Source organism: Lactuca virosa, chromosome 8 (assembly GCF_052849685.1).
Source record: "Lactuca virosa cultivar CGN04683 chromosome 8, Lactuca_virosa_CGN04683_v6, whole genome shotgun sequence".
NCBI lineage: Eukaryota > Viridiplantae > Streptophyta > Magnoliopsida > Asterales > Asteraceae > Lactuca > Lactuca virosa.
In genome coordinates, this window is record NC_136433.1 from 244,159,474 (window position 1) to 244,176,719 (window position 17,246).

Consider the following 17,246-nt stretch of genomic DNA (forward strand, 5'->3'; position numbering starts at 1 on the left):
TCTTGTGTTATTGGCCTCATCTCTTATTTTAGATTACCTTTTGGGCTAAACGTAAGAAACAACAAAGTAGTTTCATTTATTGGCTTTTTTAGTGTCCTAGTTTCATTACTTCTTACTACAATACTGAACTTGCAACTTTTTATCTTATTTAGACGTTGTATTTTGTATTTTAAAAAAAAATCTACATGATTTTAGAAATGAACATTGTTTTGCATTTGATTGAAATTCTTATACTTGATAGATTCTTTAAAGTACATTGATGCATAGGAATAAATGAGAGTAGGGTGTTATAATAAACAAATAAATCAAAGTAAGTTTCATTTCGATTGTAATTTGTTGTTTTCGAAGATGTTAAAATTATATTCTTAAATGTTGAATTTTTAGGATATGATCTCATGATCGAGTGTTGTGAGATTTATCTCGTAAGCTAAATGCAAAAAGCAGCAACACATTTTCATTTATTTGGTTATTATAGTTTTCTAATTTCATTTCTTTTGTTGTACTTTCATTTTTTTTCTTTCTTAAAGACATATTACCTCAAAAAATGTATCCAATTATAGCATTGTTCTTTCAACTTTTTTCCATATTGGGACATATTTAAATTTTTTTACCCAATTATAGTAATGAGAATTGCCTTGTATTTGATTGACATTGCTGACTTTCTAAACTACGACGTTGTACATGATGAAATGAAAGTCGGATGTCAGAATAAACAAATAAATGAATTTATGTTGCTATTTCTCGCATTTTATCACATTTCATTGGAACTCTTTTATTTTGGAAGTGATAATTTTCGAAAAACATGACATACCCGTTCTCACAATCAACGACTTATCATAATAAACATTCCAAAACTTAAAAAAAAAACACTCACCATTTTGAAGGGACGCTTTAAGGTTCCTTTTAAGTTGAGGGGCTATAATGAATTAGCCCACTATGAGCGTTCGAACCACAAGTCACCTTCGATTCTCATATCGGTATCTGCGTTAATATGCATAACAAGGTCCTCGGGTCTAGCCTAACTCCCACAAGGAATAATGGAAGGATTATAGTTTGGAAGAATGGAAGGATTTTAGATAAATAAAGAAAACTTGAATGATGCGAACTCATTAAATTATCTAGTATTGTGATTTTATAACAAGAATGTTTTATTTTGAATAGGAAAAATAAAGATAGTGAGTCATAACGAGTAATCATTTATTTTAGTATGTTGGTAATTTTGATCAATTTATTTAAAGGTTAATATATTCAAATTATATTTTTCATTAATGAATCGCATGTATAAAATAAAAAGAATGATTCGTCAAGTAAGCTATAAAATATGTCAAATATTGTCTAAAATAACTTTGAATAAACATCATATGTTAAAAAAATAGCATTCTGTGTTGTTTTAATAAATAAACTAGGTGTGAAACCCATGTATTACGCGGGTTTATTAAAAGAAAGTTTTGGTAACCACAAAGACCATGTTCATAAAAAAATAAGTAACGATTGAGTGTGACCTTTTTGTAAACCGCATGAACTATTTATGTAATTTGGTCTTAATTAATCTATACTAATAAAATTAATTAATATGAATTCACAAATGGTATCTACATTAATATACATATATATTAATCAATATATTAATAGAAAGAGGAATTCAAAAATAGAAAATTATTATGTACATTAATGAATATATTTATAAAATTAATTAATATGAGGTGGCATTTAATAGGTGAGATTTGAATAAAAAATAAAAAAACTATAAAAATGACAAGTGGATATTAAATAATTCAAAAAAAATCTAGAAAATGACAAATGTCAAAATGAAGGAGAAAAGAGCATGTGACAAAATTATTATTATTTATTAGGGTAGATTTATAATGATTTTTAATATGGTGATTTTTATTAAAATCTAAAACAACAATTTACCTATTTTTATTTGGAAATCGAAATAGTCATTGTTTCTTACTAGGTCCGTTCTATCCAGAATGTATTGGAGGACTTATATCGCTTCGATGTGTTCAACTTTTGATGTAGAACCAAGACAACACTAAAAATGAGGGTTTATAAACAAATACAGAAGTATTGTTTGATTGAAGCAATGCAATGCCATGGCTTCCCACATCGGTGGCTCCAACGAAAGCTATTGGGTTTATATTGCTACGCCTTCGATAATTTTTCGTCCCTTCGGGGACATCCGATAAAATTGGAAAGATATAGAGAAGATTATCATGGCCCCTGCGCAAGGATGACACGCACAAATCGGGAAATGGTCCAAATTTTTTTACCGCTAACGGAATTCCTGTTAGATTTAATGCTAATTTTTTGCTTATCTCGCTAAAGAACTTATTGATTTCTCGTTATTTGCTGCAATTCATGAAGCCTATATGGATTAAAATGACAAACGCTATGATACATTGCTAATGAATGTAGATGAATTGTCTTAAGCTCCCTGTCTGAATAGTCTGGGTAGAATCAATTAATAATCAGGCATCAAATTTATTATACAACTTTGGTCTTTAGAGGTCGAGATGAGGGTTTTTCTTTTTCTGTTGGATGTAGTGTCTTCAATAGCTTCTGTTGGTTTCCTTTCTTCTTAATTGGAACTGGTGCAAGTTCTGGATGTATCATGTGTGTTTAATAGCAATTAACAATCACAAACTGTCTAAAGTTGCATGCTTTAATATACTTTAATGGTTTTCTTTGGTATTTCAATAAGTATTATGGTTAGTTTGGAATAAAGCTACAAATGTGATATGATAGGTTAGACACATCATTCACTCCTTAACGATAGAGGTTGGAAGTTTATAAGAGTTTTTTTTTTCGTCTTCATAGCAACAACAGCAACATGATAGCAGCATCAATCAATGATGAAGGTATGCATGATGTTTACTGACAAGTCTCTGTGTTAAGCTGTTAGTTAGTGAAGGTAGGTTAATTTTGTATGAAAAGGGGACAAAAGTATGAGTTGTTAGTTTATTAGTGCAGTAAACACACATGATAACTTTTAGGAGGGTTATGTACATCAATTTAATAATCTACCATCTTTCATGAACTTTAAAACTTAAGTGAGTCAACTAATTAAGATGACATAAGGTTAAGTTGTAGTTGTAGTGCAGCAAGGGTTCCTCTGTTACATGGGAAAGGTCTGGACCAGACAAGCTTTGTCTATATAAGTTAATAAAGAGGATGACTCTGAAAGGGCATTCATGTCTTTTACACAAACAATAGATTGAGAGTGAGTCACTACATTGTCCTATCTTATTCTACCTACTTTTTGGATGGTCCTGTTGACTTGATATGGATTGACATGGGTAAAATCAAGTGCATAATCTACAGTCTTTGCAATAATTACCATGATGACTGATGAGATTAATCTTTTAGTTGGGATTTTTACAACATTGATTGTAGCGATTTTCAACCTGGAGAAATGGTAACTAATTGCCTTTTGACTTTTTTTTTGCTTATGTGGCATTACAAATAGCAAATTGGAATTTAAGCATTACCAAGTTTTTATTTTTTTATTATTATTTTTTTGCAATAATGGGTAGAAATTCATAGGTATGTTGCTATTAATTAAAGTACATTGCCCATATTGTTAAAAAAAAGGAATAGCACATTGCTATTTCTAGCAGTTTTCTTATTTTAGAACTTAAGTTAGTAAGCCAAAACTTGCAACTGAAACATATTATGCGGACTTGAGAAGTATAGGATATAATTCGTCATTTCAGGGAGTGTGTTCAAGGTTTCATTGTACTATGGAGTGAATGAAATCTATAACAATCTTACTCAAGGTTTCATTGCCAATTAATCATTGTACTACGCAAAACAAATATTAATACATGCTAATTTGAGGTATTGTAAGCTTTATAACCATTTTGTATCATTTGAGAAATGCCTAAAATCGCCTACTCAATAACATATTTAGTGTTTTTGTGTGTATTGTAACAAGCAACGACAATAAAGGTTAATTTGCAAAGAGGAAGTTGATTGTCGCAGAAGATAAAAAGAGGAAGTTGAAAGTGCTAATGGTCGGATCTTGAAGGACTATTGAGGGATTGAATCTGGAAGTTTATGAAATTATATAATGTGAAAGTTAAAAAAGAATTATTTTAATAGAATGTTCTCTAATCACCACAATGTCATACACATCATGCAAACAAGACAGAATCTAGATACAATGCACTAACAATTGATGCAACACATGAATGTAAGAAATAAATCACCATCCAAAGTAGTTATATTATAACAACGATAGTTAAAAGTGGATTTGATTTTGATGTTATGTTGTTGGAGTCCTTTACCCCATTCACCATCCGCTTAATGTCTCTTTTCAAATTTACAAGAGAGGGATGCTGCTGCAACAGTCGATAGGTGCTACCCAAACAAGACTATCAAAATACTCGCATAATTTAGCTGAGTAAATTCTCAACCAATTGAACCAACAACTTAATTGTGTGACTCCACAACATCAACGTCTTCTACTTTTGTTTCTTTATATTGCATCATATTTTCAATTTGTTTTTCTTATCAAAGCATGGTTAAACAAGTAATAACAAGAAAAATCTACTTGTATTTGGTAACGACATTGCTATATATATAGTCGGATACATTTCTCAAAGTGTAAATGAAATTTAGGATGTTATTATGTCAACAAATATAATAAAGTCTATTGCTATTTCTTAAATTTAATTCTCGCCTTTTTAGCCCATTTCACATCTTATTGAAATTCTTATATTCTGATAGCGGTAATTTATTCAACAAATAAACCTCAAATCACTACTAATTCTAGAGGTGCATTCCCCTTGTGGCATTGTATTATCAATTTTTTTTTCTTATTAGGATCTTTATTTTGAAAAGGAGACTTAATTGTTGTTTATTTTTTATTTTATTTGGATGATATTGTTGTTTTGGAACATGTAAAAACTGTACTTTTTAAGGTCTTATGTTTGGGCTATTATCTTGTAGGCTAAATGCAAGAAATAGTAACCTACGGTTATTTATTTGTTGATTATTGCATCATATTTTCATTTCTTTCGATTACAATGTGGTTTTTTTTTCACTTTTTTTTTCTTAATAAGTCATTATAGTCTGTTCCCTTATATTTACGAATGGGATCATCCTTTTTTCCGGTTTATGCTATTGTGCCCCCATTTCCTTAGTCACCCCCCTTGTGTGCAACCTCGGTGTAGCGAACACCCTAGCTACCTAGCAGTGGAGGCATGGTTGCTTATTGCATGTTATTTTCTTATCTTCCTTTGTTCCTTTGTTGGCTCGTGTTTTAATTTTAAAGGGAGCATATGAAAGAAGCATTTTCACCCTTGGATGTAGGTCGTCCTTGTAATCTCCCATCTCTTACAAAAATTTATGAGATTTTTTTTGGTTTTGTTGTTGTATTAGAAATTTAATATAGCTTTATATATACAATTCGATATTGTCGAAACGATTGTTTTCACACTAAAAGCATAAAATGAACCATTTAAGATTTTAAGTTTGGTATGTGACCTAATTTTTTGGTTATTGTTTGTTTAACCATGACAAACAGTGCATACTTCTTACTACAAAGTGTGTGGCTGCTTTTGGTTTTTTTAATTTTACCTTGTTTTTAAGATGGCTTTTTATTACATATTATTAAGTGCTGTGAAAACATCAAAAGGATTATAGTTTACAAGAATTGAAGGATTTGAGGTCAATAGATAAAACATATTTAATTTTTCTATATTGTTTTTCATGTACAACAAGCATGATTTATTTTAGGGAAAATGATACATATAGCCTACGAACTTTTTAGGGTTTACCCTTTTAGTCACTAAAATTTTTTTATGACTTTATAAAGAAACTAAGTTGTGGGTAACCTGTTCTTTTAGACTATTTACTTGTTTTAGCCGGTTTGGATAATAGATAGACAAAATTGCAAAAATGGTCCCTGTGGTATGCATTTTTTTGGGGTTTTAGTCCAAACCTCGACTTTTTTGGATTCATGGTCCTTTTGGCCTACTTTGTACGTAGAAATGGTCCCTCGACTTAACTTCCGTTAAGTTATTGCTGTTAACCCCCTCATGTGCATCTCACATGAGGGTATATTTGTCTTTTCACATATAAATGACCATTTTTGCACCTAAAAAATATATCTTTTTTTTTAAAATAAAAATTAATACCTAATTATTTATTTTAATAATTAAAAAATAAAAAAAGTTTCTCTCTCTCTCTCTCTCTCTCTCTCTCTCCACCCAAAATACAGAAAACCAAACCTGCGATGGTGGGTTGTATTTGAACTTATGAAATCGAAAATCAACTTCAATTAGAGAATTGAACATTCAGCTTCAACCAGAAAATCAAGTTCAAAAACCAAAAATCAAGTTCTGAAATTAAAAATCAACCAGGAAGCAAATATTAAAAATCTGGGTTCGAGTGGGTCCATGGTTCGATTTGCAAATAGAGACAAATCAAGCTTCGATTTGGAACCTAGGTAAACAGAGAAGAAAGGGGAGGGTTATCAGCTCTGATTTTGTTTTGAAAATCTTCGTCTTCGTCATCACCTATTCGCCTGGAAAGTTTGTCTTCTTTAAAGCTTACATAATACCCAATTAACATGAGTTGAAATTTGACAACTGGAACTGGAACTCAAAAAAAGGGGTTTTTTTGTGATCGTGTGTGCAGGTGAGAAACAAGAAGAAAGAAGATGGGTGGGGTAATTGGGTGTGTGTTGAGAGAAGATGGGTGGGGTAATTGTGTCGTTAGTCTCCGTGGATGTCGACCCATTGCCTCAACAGCAACTTCAGTAAGGAAAGATGCGAAAGGGGGAAGATGCAATGAATAACTGAAGGAGGGGGCGAGGCTGCTCCCCGGTGAGTCTCATCGTGGTTTCTTTCTCGTCATCGATAGCAACGATTCGGAAGGGAATCAGAGCAGCTGCAACAACAACGATTGAGGTGGGGTGTTTGGGGTTGTGCTTTTTCGACTGTAGGAGGGTTGCGTAGGTGTTGAACATCGATTGTATTCATCGAAAGGGTTATAGCTCCTCTTGATCTCACCGGAAACAGCCATCCAAGGGTGTGTTTGTTTGTTTGATGCTCGACAGGGGATTTTGGGTGATGCTTCTTCAACAATTGTGTTTGGGAAGAAGAAACGGGAAGATAGAGTGAGGAAGATGAGAGAGAGAGAGAGAGGGAGAGAGAGAGAGAGAGAGAGAGAGAGAGAGAGAGAGAGAGACTTTTTTTTTAATTATTAAAATAAATAAATAGGTATTAATTTTTATTTAAAAAAAAAGATATATATTTTTAGGTGCAAAAATGGTCATTTATATGTGAAAAGACAAATATACCCTCATGTGAGATGCACATGAGGGGGTTAACAACAATAACTTAACGGAAGTTAAGTCGAGGGACCATTTCTACGTACAAACTAGACCAAAAGGACTATGAATCCAAAAGAGTCGAGGTTTGGACTGAAACCCCAAAAAAATGCATACCACAGGGACCATTTTTGCAATTTTGTCTAATAGATAAATCAAACTTGGGCACCACCCATCTCTCTCTCTCTCAACTTTTGAGCTATGATCATCGGTTACTTTGACATAACTCAATTTTCAGTTCGATTCATGTGCATTTTCTCCAGAAGTATGTAATCAGATTGTACAGCGTAACCCTTTGAGCATTTCTCACAAACCCACAGCTTATTATTGTTGTGTTTCCTCCGAAAGTGATTTTTCATCCCGACGAGATCTCCAAGCGCGTGACAAGGGTCATGGTGTAAACAGCTGGGTTCAAGGCACACGAAAACCCTTTTCTTCACCTCCGGTGAATCCCTTTTCAACAACTTCCATGGAACCTTGTGACGCCTACGGTGCATCTGATCTCACTGTAGCAGCAGCGGGGTGTTTGGTTGATGTTTGTTTGACAAAACAGATGGACGAGGGTGGTTGGAGTGGTGTTTTGCGTCGGCAGTGGGTGGCATCCCCCACTGATGGGTCTTCTTGCTTCGGTCAATAGAAAAGAGGGAAGGAACGGAGGCGATGGTTGGTTGTCGGAATTCCTTAGCAGCAGCTCGATGGTGGCTGTGGGTAGTCCTTGGTGGCTGCTAGTCACGGTCCAAGGGGAAGGGTGGAGGTTGGTGATCGATTGTTGAAACAGGAAAGGGAAGGAGGGACCTGGTGGTGGTTCTTAACTGTAATAGTGGGAGATTGTATTGTGGGTTTATGGTGTGATTTGATGATTATTGCTGGTGGTTCATAGTGGTGGAGAGGTGGTGCTAATGGTGGTATTTCAGGACTAAGGTTGTGAGGATTTAGAGGGATGTGTCATCTTATGTAAGTCAATACAATATCACATGAAAATGGTGGTGGGCGTGGTTAGTCCAAGGAAGATGCAAACAAGGATTTGAACAAGTTTCATCCATTTGTGTATAACACTTCTGGTCAAGTGACAAAAGCAACTTACTGCACAGGCTTGTTGGAGAGGTTTGACTTTCAGATCCAAATTAAAGAGAGAGAGAGAGAGAGAGAGATTTGTGGGCCCCTCTTATTATTTTTAATTATTAAAATGTAAAAATATGTGAGCTGTCATAAGGGTAACCGGGTTACCCATTCGTTTTCTTAAAAAAGACATTTTAGACCCGACACAACCAACTTTGTTCTCTTAAAAGACACATAAATAACATTAGAGACTGAATGAGTCAACCCTAAAAAGTTGGTGGGTTATATGTGTCATTTTCCCTTTATTTTAATGAGAAAAGGTGAACAATAAACATGAGAAAGCCTTAATTTATTTATAAACAAATGTATCCATATTACAATTTTGATTAGGGACCATATTGACAAATTAATAGAAAGCAAAAACAGATCAAATAAGCTAAATTAGTTTTAAAAAAAAAATCTTTAAATAATTATAAATTATAATTTTTGTTCAACAAATATATCTTAAAATGAATAGGAGTCATCTGGTAGGTTTGGTGCCTAATAGGATTTCACCATCTTCATAACTAAAAGTAGACAATCAAAATTAGGGCTTACAACCAAATACTTTAACTATCGTCTAATTGAATCAATGTCGTGGCCTCCCACATCGGTGGTTTGTACACTATCCTTTTGAGTTTATATTGCTTCGCCTTCGAGTATAGTTCGTCCCTTCGCGGACATCTGATAAAATTGGAACGATACAGATAAGATTAACATGGCCCCTGCGCAAGGATGACACGCACAAATCGAATTGTAATTATTATTTGTAATTATTTAAAAAGTGTCGGTAGTAGTGTCGGTTATGAATTATATCATGATCAATTCTACGCATCATTCAGGTATAACCATCAAATCCATCCTAAATCTATTAATTTTAGAGCAAGGTATAGTTCTTATTATGAATTCTCATCATTATTTGTCATGCATCGTCATCATAAGTTTAATATTAAAAGCAATCACACCTATCAACGTCTTATTCAAATCTATGATTTTTAATCATAACTTTGATAGAAAACAAAACTAAAACTAAAACTATCGTTTTCTTAAAATTAAAATCATGAGTTTTCCAAGTCTTAATTTTAATAAACTAGAATTATTTTTTTTTCGTAAAACAATAAAACAATTATTTTTTTTTTAATTTAAAAGCAAATTCTAACATATCACTAATTAATACTATATCTAATATTGAAGCAATACATATAGTAGATAATAGTATAAATTGGCAACAAGAACAAATAAAAAATATTGAAGATAAGATAACAAAACTAATTTATATATATATATATATATATATATATATATATATATATATATATATATATATATATATATATATATATATATATATATATATATATATATATATATATATATATATATAGAAGTAAGTTCAAATAAAAACAGTAAATAGTGTGAGAACGTAAAAACACTATGTTTATGTTATTATTCTGTAATGAATTTTGTATATGTGTATTGTTGAAGTAATTCTAATATAAATATTAACTTTCGATTAGTCATATATTCATTACAATGTTATTATTCTATTATAAACTTATATATGTGTATTTTTGTAATAAATTCTAATTTTAATTTTAACCTTTAACTATTCGTTTATTCTTTGCTGAATAATGACATAAAGTTGTCGATACAAAATTCATTGCAGAATAATAACATAAAAAAGTGTTTTTACGTTCTCACACTATTTACTGTTTTTATTTGAACTGTTCCATATATATATATATATATATATATATATATATATATATATATATATATATATATATATATATATATATATATATATATATATATATATATATATATATATATATCAATTATTAAAAGGGTTGGTGAACAGGAAAGTTTGGGAGTTCAGAGGTTGGCCACACGACTTCTTGGATTCACAATTTGACCACGAAAGTTTTATTTGTGCCCTCATTTTAATAATTCAGCATATCCCACCGCCTCTTCTTGGACTCACCGTCATCGCCTTCCAATGGGATGGGATGCCTTCTCCTGCTTTCCTTTTAACTCTATTCCTTCTTGATCCCTTCTTACTTCCGTCCTTCTAATTTCGTTTTTCATCGCTCTACAAAATCTGGACGACCGCCATACGGATTGCTGCTTCACTACCTCTCTTTTACCCAATAACAAAATCCGTTGTCTGAAATCTGACCATATCGTTCTGAGCTTCGATTAGCTGCTGATGGAACGCAGGGCAGATGCAGGATTTCACAGTAGGGGTTGCACGGGAAAGTTAGGGTCGCACGATAATAGAAAAAATAAAAATTTTAGAAAATTTTCGAAAATTTTTCGACTGCGGCCGAAAAAGTGTCGTCTCCAAACCTTGCTACAATAGACCTGACGGACCCGACCATGGAGCTTGTGTCCGACGTGTCTGTAACACCGGTGGCGAGGCTACCATAACCCCTATCGTATACCTTGTCAGGTACCTTTCTCTCATAACTTTTATAAATTCACTAATTTTCTTTTCTTAAAACCTAATTACACTCTATTTCCACTTTTTCCAGTAAATTTGAAGATATTGAACATGTTATAATTTGGATTTTGTTTTGGCAGGATTTGAAAAAAAGAAGGTCTGAGAGAGAAAGCAGATCACGTAAGCCTCCTCATGCCTTCCCCCTCTTCTGTATTTTTATTTTTAACCTATCTTGATATAAAGAAATACATTTTTGAATTATAGGTCCATCTATGTTGTAGAGAAACGAAAATTGGAATGTCCAAACAGGAACTGATACATTGTTCAAAGAATTTGTTATTACTTGTAATTGTATTTCGTTTTGCGCACCAGGTGTTCGATAAAATGCCCGACTCAACTTTTTTTTTTAATAGAGGCGCGGATTAGGAGAGCCAGTGTGTTGTAAGATGCTGACGTTGGAGCTTTAAGGTTTCAATCCAGCTTTTTCTATAATTATTGTAATATTCATCTATTATGGATCTTTTTATTTTGTTTTTTTTCATACTCAACTGTATGCTTCTTTAGTTTTTCTTTTTCATAAAAGTTGTGAGGCAGTAATATCTCAAGAAAAGAGGGTTGAAGAAATTAGAGGATGTCAGGTAATCTTTTTGTTTAACATATAGTCAAACGTTAGTTTGAACCGAAAGTTATATTTGCAAAAAGAATGGTGACATTTTTTAACATATAATCAAAGGTTTGTTTGAACTGTATGCTTCTTTAATTTTTCTTTTTCATCACAACTAATCTTTTTTATATCTCTATCTGTGTGTGTTTGTGTAAATGTCTAATAGTATATGTATATTTTCAGGTCCTGAATGGATTGTTGATTTCCTCTTTCTCTGATTTTTGTCCACCTATTGATTTTGTTTCATGTTTGGTTTTCTCCACGACGGTAGATTGTTGTGCCGACAGTACCTTTATTCTTCCTTCATTTTCTAATCGTAAATATCACATACAAATCAGTATCTTCTCCGTAATTTTTGATCAAAACTTCTTTACTTGATGAAATACACTGACTTGTAGAACAACAAAATTTCACCTGATTTATTTAATTGAGACTAATTAATTGGAAGTTAAATTTATTTTGAAATTGGTTGATGTGATTCGACAACAGGTACATGGAAAGCAATGGAAGCACTTTGAGATACACAAGTATGTTGTGGACATATGTGAATACATCTGACATGGAACGAGCTGAGAAGTGCTTTAGAAGGATGAAGACAGATGAACTTCAACCGAATGTTGTTACATATCGGACTCTAAGGTAAATATGTCTTGATTTTCCTGGTCGAAGGAATTGGATCTGTAATTATGTTAAATGGTTAAATTACCCCATGCGGAAGCCATCCCTTTGTGCTACTTTAAAGTGAAATAATGATCTTGGCCTCTATTTCTATGCTTTTCCCCTTGCAGGGAAGGTATGAGGGCACGTGCAGTGGTGGCCTTTTACATATAAGAGACCATGATATATGCATAAGTACATCTTTTTTGTTATGACGGAATGAAGGTAGGAATGGAATTGTTCATTTCGTTGCCAAATGGAATGGAATAGACCATTCCGTTCTCCGTGTTTTGTTAATTTTTCGTTGTTTACTAAGTAAATGTTTTTTTTTTCTTTTTCTTTTTCATTCTATCATGGAACGTAATGGATAATTACAACGTAAACAAATTCTATTTATATAACTTTTAATGCCATTTCCAATAAATTATTTCTAGCTTTTTGTTTCCAAACATTATTCAAACCAGCGCCAACGGCACAACCAAATTCCTTCTAGTTTGTTAATTATGTCTCAAGAAATAGAAAATTCACCAATAATTATTAATAACGAAGAAAATGAATTTGGATACACATTTGATGCTCTAATAAATAAAAACAATATTAATAAAGATGCTATACGAAAAACAAATTTTACATTATCAGAAAAACATAATTTTAAGTATCACACGTTATAAAATTTATTTTCTAGAAAAAATATAATATATTATGGAAAAATTATAAGAGAAGAACATATTCGTATAGAATCAACTCAAAGAAATATTATTATACCCATTATAAATAAACAACAAATAAGAAATCGATTATCTAATATTAAAGAAGTATATAGAATAAAAATTGCTTATATTCATATATCAACAATTCAAGTAATTTTAAAAAGTACTTTTAATGATTTAGATACTCCATTAGAATTAGAAATTAGAGATAATCGTATAATTAATGATCAAGAAAGTATTATTCCAAAAGGAAAATGTAATCTAATTGAAGGAAAAATAAAATTTAATATCAATATTCAACTAGGCTTAAAGATGAAAATTTAAGTAATAGTATTACCGTACGATATAAATTATTAACACAAAATTTAATGTTAAAAGGTAATCATCCGTTTACTATTACATATCAAATAAATTATGCGTTAACAAATTCTCATCATAGTATTACATTTAAAACAGAAGATAGAATTTGTATTGATAAATTATTTACCCCTTTATTATCCCTTGAATCACCAAATATGACTAATAATAGAATATTTAATGAAGCTAATTTTCAACCAATAATAATTACGCCTTTAATAAAAAGAAATTCAATAATAGAACCTCCAATTTCAACCATAATAGGTAAATCCTCTATCTCGGAAAATCAACCTACAACATCTACCGAAAATAAAGATGATAAATTAGAAGATATTAAAGAAATGATTAAATCATTAAGTTTAAGAAGATGAAAAACCTCCAAGGTTTTGTTCGAGTGAAAAAGGTATCATATCTATTAGAACTGTCAGATGAATTGAGGTGGATTCACAACACTTTGTTATGTGTCTCAGTTTCGAAAATGTATGGTGAGTAAAAAAGCAGTGGTTTCATTTGAAGGATTTCAGAATTTCGTGCGGCTTAATTACGTTGGAAGGGCGGTGGTTATTCTGGAGAGGAAGGAAAAGATTTTGCATAACAAAGAAGGTAGGTTAATAGAAGTTTAGTGATAACCTTGTAAGGTTCCGAATGAACCTGGGAGCAGAATATGGATACGTGAATACATTATCCAGGGTTGTTTGCGGGCGGTGACTTCAGGGTTGTTTACTAGCGGTGACTTCGAGGACGAAGTCTGATTTAAATGAGGGAGAGTTGTAACGCCCCGTTTTCCGTTTAATTATTTAATATAAAGATATAATTATAAACACAAATAATTAAATAAGTTTAATGATAATTAATAATAATGAAAATAAATAAATAAATAAATAAGAAATGATTATTTGAGAGAATTAGAATCATATTTCAAATAAGGGACTAAAAGGGGGTCAAAGTTAAAACCTTCTATTGCAAGAAAAATTACATTGAGGGACTAATAGCGCCATTATGGCAAACTTAAGGGTAAAATATGAAAACTCGAAAATCACAGCCATGAGACCCACGAAATCTGTTTTGGGCTGTGAAATTTTTATGTCCACTCCTTGAATACATGTGCCCTTGTATTAATTCAACTCTAAAAGTCCAAAAACTAAATATTAGTTTTGTGTGTACGTGTTTGGGGTTTTTGGCGGCCAAACATAGAGAAAACGCGAGGGAGAAAGGAGTTTGATCGGAAAGGAAGGGAAAAAGGAGGAAGGAAGTTGAGATCGACGAGGAAGAGAAGGGCGCTTGGTGGTGTCGATTTCTACTCAAGTAAGTGTTGGATTAAAAAAAACCTTTCTTTTCCTTCTCTTCATTCGAAACCACCACCACCACCTTGGGGGTGGCATTGGCTGACATAGATGCCTCCAAAGAATCATGGAATATTCGTGTTCAAGTTGTCATGATTTGGAAACAGACATAAAAAAACAACCCAAACATGGTCAGCAGCTTAGACATGATTTTAATAGACTAGGAGGTAAGATTAAAATAATATGAAAAAACTTATCTTTTATTTTTGTTTCATAAAATAATATTCTTTATCACCTACAGGGCACTAAAATACATGCAACAATCAAAAAAAATCTCATAAATGCATTTCAAGCCATTTGATTTCTTTGATTGATTTCAACCCTTAGATCGTTCTTAATATTTCTGGTGATGTCATCCTAACAAAACAATTCACTATTTATTTTCATCTATCATAACTATTTCCCATGTTCAAATCGAAAAATCAGCCACCAAAAGACGGGAACTAACCTAACCATCAACATTATCCAAATTTTAAATTTTAAAAAATAATCCTAAAATGTTCTACATTATCTAACCTAACTACATTTTGAAATTCAACATTTAAGGGATAAGATAAAAATGACTTTTATCTTATCCCTCCAAAACCAACTTGGATTCAATACATATATATGACATATTCCGCCAAAACTCATTTTTGTTTTTCCTTCCACGCTCCTGCAAAAGGTGGGATTTTATTGTGTTTTATCTACGTTTTTACATCTTCATTTATATTGATATTCACGATAATAAATCAATACTTCTTCCTTTCTATAGCCTTCTATAGCAGTAAAGAATTGTTAGATTGGTTAATCAAAGGCAAAAAGGTACGCATTTCATTGTTTATCAATACTTCTTCCTTTCTACAGCCTTCTATATGATAAGTGTTCATACTTATTTTTTTTTGCTTTGTTGTTTTCTGTGAAATATATCAATATACTATGTATGTTTTGATTTGATACCATCCTACTTCCATTAATCCATAATTGCAGCCAACTATTATTTTGCAAAATACAATTAATGTTTTTTTTTGTTTTTTTTTTCATGGTTAAGTATGCCAACCAAGAATGTCTATGTTAATTGAACAACATTATATTTACATTAAACAAAAACCTTGTGAATCTTTGAATTACTTTTTTCACTATATCTCATAATTATCTCTAATACTTTTCTATTTCTCATAGCACAAGCGAAATGACACATAACAGTGACAGTAAAATCGTCATTGATAAGCTGGCTGACATAGATGCCTCTGAAGAATCATGGAATATTCGTGTTCAAGTTGTCATGATTTGGAAACAGACATACAAAAACAAACCGTACATGGTCAGCAGCTTGGACATGATTTTAATAGACCAGAAGATAAGATTAAAATAATATGAAAAAACTTATGTTTTATTTTTGTTTCATATAATAATATTCTTTATCACCTACATGGCACTAGAATACATGCAACAATAAAAAAATCTCATAAATACATTTCAAGCCCTTGGCTTTCTTTGATTGATTTCAACCCTTAGATCGTTCTTAATATTTCTGGTGATGTCATCCTAACAAAACAATTCACTATTTATTTCCGTCTATCATAACTACTTCCCATATTCAAATCGAAAAATCAACCACCAAAGACGGGAACTTAACTAACCATCAACATTATCCAAATTTTAAATTTTAGAAAATAATCCTAAAATGTTCTACATTATCTATCCTAACTACATTTTGAAATTCAACATTTAAGGGATAAGATAAAAATGACTTTTATCTTATCCCTCCAAAACCAACTTGGATTCAATACATATATGACATATTCCGCCAAAACCCATTTTAATTTTTCCTTCCACGCTCGTGCAAAGGTAGGTTTTTATTGTGTTTTATCTATGTTTTTACATCTTCGTTTATATTGATATTCACGATACTAAATAAATATTTCTTCCTTTCTACACCCTTCTATAACAGTAAACAATTGTTAGCTTGGTTAATCAAAGGCAAAAAGGTACGCATTTCATCGTTTATCAATACGTCTTCCTTTCTACAGCCTTCTATATGATAAGTGTTCATACTCATTATTTTTTGCTTTGTTGTTTTCTGTGAAATATATCAACATACTATGCATGTTTTGATTTGATACCATCCTACTTCCATTAATCCATAATTGCAGCCAACTATTATTTTGCAAAATACAATTAATGTTTCTTTTTGTTTTTTTCATGGTTAAGTATGCCAACCACGAATGTCTGTGTTAATTGAACAACATCATATTTACATTAAACAAAAACCTTGTGAATCTTTGAATTACCTTTTTCACTATATCTCATAATTATCTCTAATACTTTTCTATTTCTCAGAGCACAAGCAAAATGACACATAACAGTGACAGTGAAATCGTCATTAATAAGCTGGCTGACATAGATGCCTCCAAAGAATCATGGAATATTCGTGTTCAAGTTGTCATGATTTGGAAACAGACATACAAAAACAACCCAAACATGGTCAGCAACTTGGACATGATTTTAATAGACCAGGAGGTAAGATTAAAATAATATGAAAAAAACTTATGTTTTATTTTTGTTTCATATAATAATATTTTTTATCACCTACAGGGCACTAGAATACATGCAACAATCAAAAAAATCTCATAAATGCATTTCAAGCTCTTGG

At 31.7% G+C, this 17,246-nt stretch overlaps 1 long non-coding RNA gene and 2 other non-coding genes across 8 annotated transcripts; all 3 read left to right on the plus strand.

The window, feature by feature from the left end:
- The first annotated feature begins 2,166 nt into the window (after positions 1-2,166).
- On the plus strand, positions 2,167-2,269 carry LOC145135184 (U6 spliceosomal RNA). The gene has a single exon (XR_013719650.1). It is a non-coding gene; the product is annotated as a U6 spliceosomal RNA (small nuclear RNA).
- Positions 2,270-9,105: 6,836 nt separating this feature from the next.
- Positions 9,106-9,206, plus strand: LOC145135186 (U6 spliceosomal RNA). Its single transcript, XR_013719652.1, has one exon. It is a non-coding gene; the product is annotated as a U6 spliceosomal RNA (small nuclear RNA).
- Positions 9,207-10,387: 1,181 nt separating this feature from the next.
- On the plus strand, positions 10,388-12,632 carry LOC145134527 (uncharacterized). Of its 6 annotated transcripts, none has more exons than XR_013719199.1 (6): positions 10,388-10,889; positions 11,021-11,060; positions 11,145-11,518; positions 11,728-11,860; positions 12,034-12,183; positions 12,333-12,632. It is a non-coding gene; the product is annotated as an uncharacterized LOC145134527 (long non-coding RNA). The 6 variants fall into 6 exon arrangements; XR_013719200.1 differs by having other exon boundaries at positions 11,728-11,811; XR_013719198.1 differs by having other exon boundaries at positions 11,145-11,348; positions 11,445-11,518; positions 11,728-12,183.
- The last annotated feature ends 4,614 nt before the right edge of the window (positions 12,633-17,246 follow it).